This window comes from Triticum aestivum, chromosome 3D (genome assembly GCF_018294505.1).
Source record: "Triticum aestivum cultivar Chinese Spring chromosome 3D, IWGSC CS RefSeq v2.1, whole genome shotgun sequence".
In the NCBI taxonomy this organism is placed as follows: Eukaryota; Viridiplantae; Streptophyta; class Magnoliopsida; order Poales; family Poaceae; genus Triticum; species Triticum aestivum.
In genome coordinates this window covers 312,288,355-312,294,710 of record NC_057802.1, presented here as the reverse complement: position 1 = coordinate 312,294,710, position 6,356 = coordinate 312,288,355, and positions in this window count along the sequence as shown.

Here is a 6,356-nt window from a genome sequence, read left to right as displayed (position 1 = left end):
TTCACTCATATCTTTTTGGAGTAGTTTGTCATTTACTCGTGTGCTTCACTTATATCCTATGAGTAAATGGTTGAATGATTTGAATGTCATAAATCTGAAATTATATATGTTTCATATGCCTTTCCCATGGGGAGTAATGCCTTCACATATAAGAAGTAGAGGTGGTAAATTTATTGAAGGTTAGCAAACATTGTATTGGTCACTTGAAAAATTCATGAAAGAATATTGAAGGAAGAGAGATTTCACATATAAATATACTATCTTGGACATCTTCTATGATTGTGAGCCCCATTAGTTGAAGTTGGACAAGGAAGACAACATAATGAGTTATGCTTGGGTATATTTGTATAGAAGTTATATTGTTATGGATCCTCTAACATGTGGTGCTTGCTATTTAGAATCCTTTGCTAGCCAAAATATCTGTACCAAGCGGGAATACTACTTGTGCATCCAAATTCCTTGAACCAAGTTTCTTCCATGAGTGTCCACCATATCTACCTATATGCGGTATTTACCTGTCGTTCCAAGTAAATTTTCATGTGCCAAACTCTAAACCTTCAAATAATAATCTGTTTTCTATGCCCGAATCGCTCATGTAGCGACTAGGGGCTGTCAGTATCTTCCATGCTAGGTGGGTTATTCTCACGATGAGTGGACTCCGCTCATCATTCACGAGAAAATGGCTGGTAACTCGGATGCCCAGTCCTATGATCAAAAGATCAAAAACAAAATCACAAATAATCAAAAACAAAACTCCCCCAGGAATGTTGATAGTTGGACGGCACCCGTTGTTTCGGACAAGCCGTGGAGTGTGAATGTTGGTGGAGGGGGAGTAAAAACTTTACCTTTCTGGGTGGGAACCGCCTATAATGTATCTAGTATGGAAGATATTGGGAACTCTTGGTCGTTATGTTGACAATGAAAGCATACCTCTCAAAATTATTTTCATCTCTGTTTTAGCTTCGAGCTCTGGCACCTCTGCAAATCCCTGCTTCCCTCTGCGAAGGGCCTATCTTTTACTTTTATGCAAGAGTCAGTAGTATTCCTTCTCATTCCAACCCACTCTTTAGTTGGCAAGCATCATGTGATGGAAAGATCTAAGCATATATGGCCATTCAAATGTATTTGATCATGAATTATTATTGTTGACAATTATCTATATGTTAAATAAGTTGGGAGGCGAAACATTAAGCCCCTATCTTTCTCTGTGTTCGATGGATGCTATTTGTTCTAAAAATATGCTTTGAGTGGTAGCAATCATGGAAGACTATTTGATAGTTGAGTATGTGGGATTTGTGAAATCAAAGCTCTGACATAGACTCTTCCTGAAAATAAGATGAATTGTAATTGTTTGATGACTAATAACACGGTTTGTTAGTTTTCAAGAAAGTTTATGATCTATATTTTGACATGTGAATAGTTTGTTACTTGATCATGCAAAGTTATATGAGTTGAGCTACTGTTATGACATATAATGATGCTAGAAAAGGTGATTGAAATTATCATTGATCAAATTTATGCACCTGCTAGCATTCACACTTCATAAATTCTTTCTTTTATCATTTACCTACTCGAGGACGAGCAGGAATTAAGCTTGGGGATGCTGATACGTCTCCAACGTATCTATAATTTATGAAGTATTCATGCTATTATATTATCCATCTTGGATGTGTAATGGGCTTTACTATGCACTTTTATATTATTTTTGGGACTAACCTATTAACCCAGAGCCCAGTGCCAGTTTATGTTTTTCCCTTGTTTCAGTGTTTCGCAGAAAAGGAATATCAAACGGAGTCCAAACGGAATGAAACCTTCGGAAAAGTTATTTTTGGAATGGAAGCAATCCAGGGGACTTGGAGTGCACGTCAGGGAATCAACGAGGAGGGCATGAGGCAGGGGGCGCGCCCACCCCCTTGGGCGCGCCCTCCACCCTCGTGGGCCCCTCGTGGCTCCCCTGACGTATTTTTTCCTCCTATATATACCAATATACCCTAAAAACTTCGGGGAACGGAATAGATCGGGAGTTCCGCCGCCGAAAGCCGCTGTAGCCACGAAAAACCAATCGGGACCCTGTTCCGGCACCCTGCCGGAGGGGGGATCCCTCACCGGTGGCCATCTTCATCATCCCGGCGCTCTCCATGACGAGGAGGGAGTAGTTCACCCTCAGGGCTAAGGGTATGTACCAGTAGCTATGTGTTTGATCTCTCTCTCTCGTGTTCTTGATTTGGCACGATCTTGATGTATCGCGAGCTTTGCTATTATAGTTGGATCTTATGATGTTTCTCCCCCCTCTACTCTCTTGTAATGGATTGAGTTTTCCCTTTGAAGTTATCTTATCGGATTGAGTCTTTAATGATTTGAGAACACTTGATGTATGTCTTGTGTGGGATAACCGTGGTGACAATGGGTTATTCTATTGATTCACTTGATGTATCTTTTGGTGATCAACTTGCGGGTTCCGCCCATGAACCTATGCATAGGGGTTGGCACACGTTTTCGTCTTGACTCTTCGGTAGAAACTTTGGGGCACTCTTTGAGGTTCTATGTGTTGGTTGAATAGATGAATCTGAGATTGTGTGATGCATATCGTATAATCATACCCACGGATACTTGAGGTGACATTGGAGTATCTAGGTGACATTAGGGTTTTGGTTGATGTGTGTCTTAAGGTGTTATTTTACTACAAACTCTAGGGCTGTTTGTGACACTTATAGGAATAGCCCAATGGATTGATCGGAAAGAATAACTTTGAGGTGGTTTCGTACCCTACCATAATCTCTTTGTTTTTTCTCCGCTATTAGTGACTTTGGAGTCACTCTTTGTTGCATGTTTAGGGATAGTTATATGATCCAATTATGTTATTATTGTTGAGAGAACTTGCACTAGTGAAAGTATGAACCCTAGGCCTTGTTTCCTAGCATTGCAATACCGTTTGTGCTCACTTTTATCGCTTGCTACCTTGCTGTTTTTATATTTTCAGATTACAAAAACCTATATCTACCATTGTAATGCCCACGATGCGGCTATATCTCCCACGTGTCGAGGCACGACTTAGAGGCATAACCGCATAGTGGTTTTGTCGCAAGAAGGGTCATCTTCACACAATCCCATGTAATGAACAAGAATGGGATAAAGAGTTGGCTTACAGTCGCCACTTCACACAATACATAAATATTATTCATACATCATCCAAAATACAAGCATATAGGCCGGCTACGGCCAAAATCCAGATGAAAATAAGACAACCCCAAATGCTAGATCCCCGATCGTCCCAACTGGGCTCCACTACTGATCATCAGGAAAAGACACATAGTAACGACCACGTTCCTCGTCGAACTCCCACTTGAGATCGACGCCATCATCTGCACTAGCATCGTCGGCACCTGCAACTGTTTTGGTAGAATCTGTGAGTCACGAGGACTCAGCAATCTCACACTCGCGAGATCAAGACTATTTAAGCTTGTAGGAAAAGATGGTGCAAAGAGGTGGAGTTGCAGCGGCAAAAGCATATATGGTGGCTAACTTGCGCAAATGAGAGCGAGAAGAGAAGCAACGGAACGGACGTCATCTAGCAATGACCAAGAAGTGATCCTGAACACCTACTTACGTCATACATAACTCAGACCGTGTTCACTTCCCGGGCTCCGCCGAGAAGAGACCATCACGGCTACGCACGCAGTGGATGTATTTTAATTGGGTCAAGTGACAAGTTATCTACAACCGGACATTAACAAATTCCCATCTGCCTCATAACCGCGGGCACGGCTTTCGAAAGATAATACCCTGCAGGGGTGTCCCAACTTAGCCCATCATAAGCTCTCACGGTCAACGAAGGATAAACCTTCTCCCGGAAAGACCCGATCAGTCTCGGAATCCCGGTTTACAAGACATTTTGACAATGGTAAAACAAAACCAACAAAGCCGCCCAAATGTGCCGACAAATCCCGATAGGAGCTGCACATATCTCGTTCTCAGGGCACACCGGATGAACACTACGTACAGCTAAAACCAATCCTCGAGTTTCCCCAAGGTGGCGCTGCAAGTGGCTCTAGTTTGGACCAGCACTCAGAGGAACACTGACCCGGGGGTTTAAATAAAAATGACCCTCGGGCTCGCGAAAACCCGGGGGAAAAGGCTTAGGTGGCAAATGGTAAAACCAAGGTTGGGCCTTGCTGGAGGAGTTTTATTCAAGGCGAACTGTCAAGGGGGTCCCATAAATCACCCGACTGCGTAAGGAACGCAAACTCAAGGAACATAATCCCGGTATAACAGTAACTAGGGCGGCAAGAGTGGAACAAAACACCAGGCATAAGGCCGAGCCGTCCACCCTTTACCAAATATATATAGATGCATTAATTAAATAAGAGATATTGTGATATCCCAACATATCCATGTTCCGACATGGAACAAACTTCAACTTCACCTGCAACTAGCAACGTTATAAGAGGGGCTGAGCAAAAGCGGTAACATAGCCAAACAACGGTTTGCTAGGAAAAGGTGGTTAGAGGCTGACATGGCTAAAATGGGAGACATAATATAGCAAGTGATAGGTAGCGAGCATGGCAATAGAGCGAACAACTAGCATAGCAAAGATAGAAGTGATTTCGAGGGGTGGTCATCTTGCCTGCAAGATTCTCAGAGTTGTCGAAAGCTTGATCCTCGTAAGCGTACTCGACAGGTTCCTTGTTCACGAACTCGTCTCCCGGCTCTACCCAAGACAAGAACACAAACAAACGGAACCACAATCAACAATGAGAAATGCGCAAGCAACATGATGCAAAACATGTATGATATGCGAGATATGATATGCGATGCATATGCGTGCTCCGGAAGGAAAATGATGAACATGGCAGTAACTTAGCAAACCAAGCATGCCACTAGAAAGATGAGGTGATTTCGGTCGAAATCGATATAAAGATCACCGGAATCGGATACACGGTTTGCAAATGGCAAGCAAAACAAGAATGACACTAATATATGATAAACAGCAAGATAGCACTTAAAATGCAACAAGAAACAATGCTACAGCACCCCAACATAGAAAAAAAGCACATGACAGTAATATAAAGGAGATGCTTGACAAAAGATGAACACTGAGCTATGGCTAGATCACAACATATCAAGCTCGAACAAGCATGGCAAAAGTGCAAAAGATTACAGGATCACTGACTTAGTGAAAAACTGGACATGGCAGAAATCAGCATCAGGTAGCAATGTTCAGAGCACGAAATCAACATGCTACAGGAACTTAACATAGCAAAACAAGGCATGGAAGTGTTCTAATAAATGCACATGACAAAAGTCCCTTAATGACTATAAGCCGAAAAGGAACAGAAGATATGATGGCAAGCATGTAAACATAGCAAGTTTCGTTAACAGGTTTCAGACTTAGCAGAAAACAGAGCATGGCATAAATATTAATATGTAGGCCACTTTGTCAGCTTAATGCACTCACTACAGAGCAATTCGCTACAAACCAAGCATACCTAAAGAAAGATGGCATGTTTATGAAGCTATCCATGGCAAGAACAATTGCATAGCATGTAAGGATCAACTACAATAAGCTTGGCGAAATTGCATATCATGTTAAGAATCTGCCAGAAATATTTTATAGCAAAAGTAGAGCAAAATTGAGTCATGCTATGGCACTCCATAATTGCAAACAATTGCAGGAATGGATCAACTACAACTATATCAACAAAACATCCTTAATGAACATCTCCAAAATATGCATGGATCTCTCTGTAGCATCAAGTTTACATGGCAACAAAATTACAGCAGACAAGGACTTAGAGAAATCACTAAGTCCCTGAAATCAGAATTATTATGGGGCCTACTTTGCATGCTTGTGCTAGTCATCACAGAGGTCACAAAAATGCATGGGCTCGACCACTGGAAAAATGGCATGGCATACTTCAAAACACGTGTAGAGCTCATGCTCAAAAGATGCACAGAATAAATGATACAAAAATGACAAATCTCCAAGTTCTGATAAGAAACAGAGAATAACAGCAACTAGCCCTCTTCCAACAGAGATTTGGGCATCAAGATGACCTCTAATGAACATGGTGCAATTGAACAAAATGTAGAGCATTACGAGGCGAACAATTTGACATATTATACGCGCGAATCGGAGCTACATGCAAGAAGTTATAGCATCGGGAACAGGAGTACATGCTGAAGATTTTCCAGGACTTCGAGAAATAAGATGGGGCGAGAAAGTCAACGGTACCGATTGGATCTGGATCGAGCAGCTCTCCTCGAGCTCGAGCTCGGGCAGTGGGACTCGCCGGCGGGAGGAGAGGAGAGGCCGGCGGGGGGGCGCCGGCCGGAGGCGGGCGAGGCGACGGCGGGGA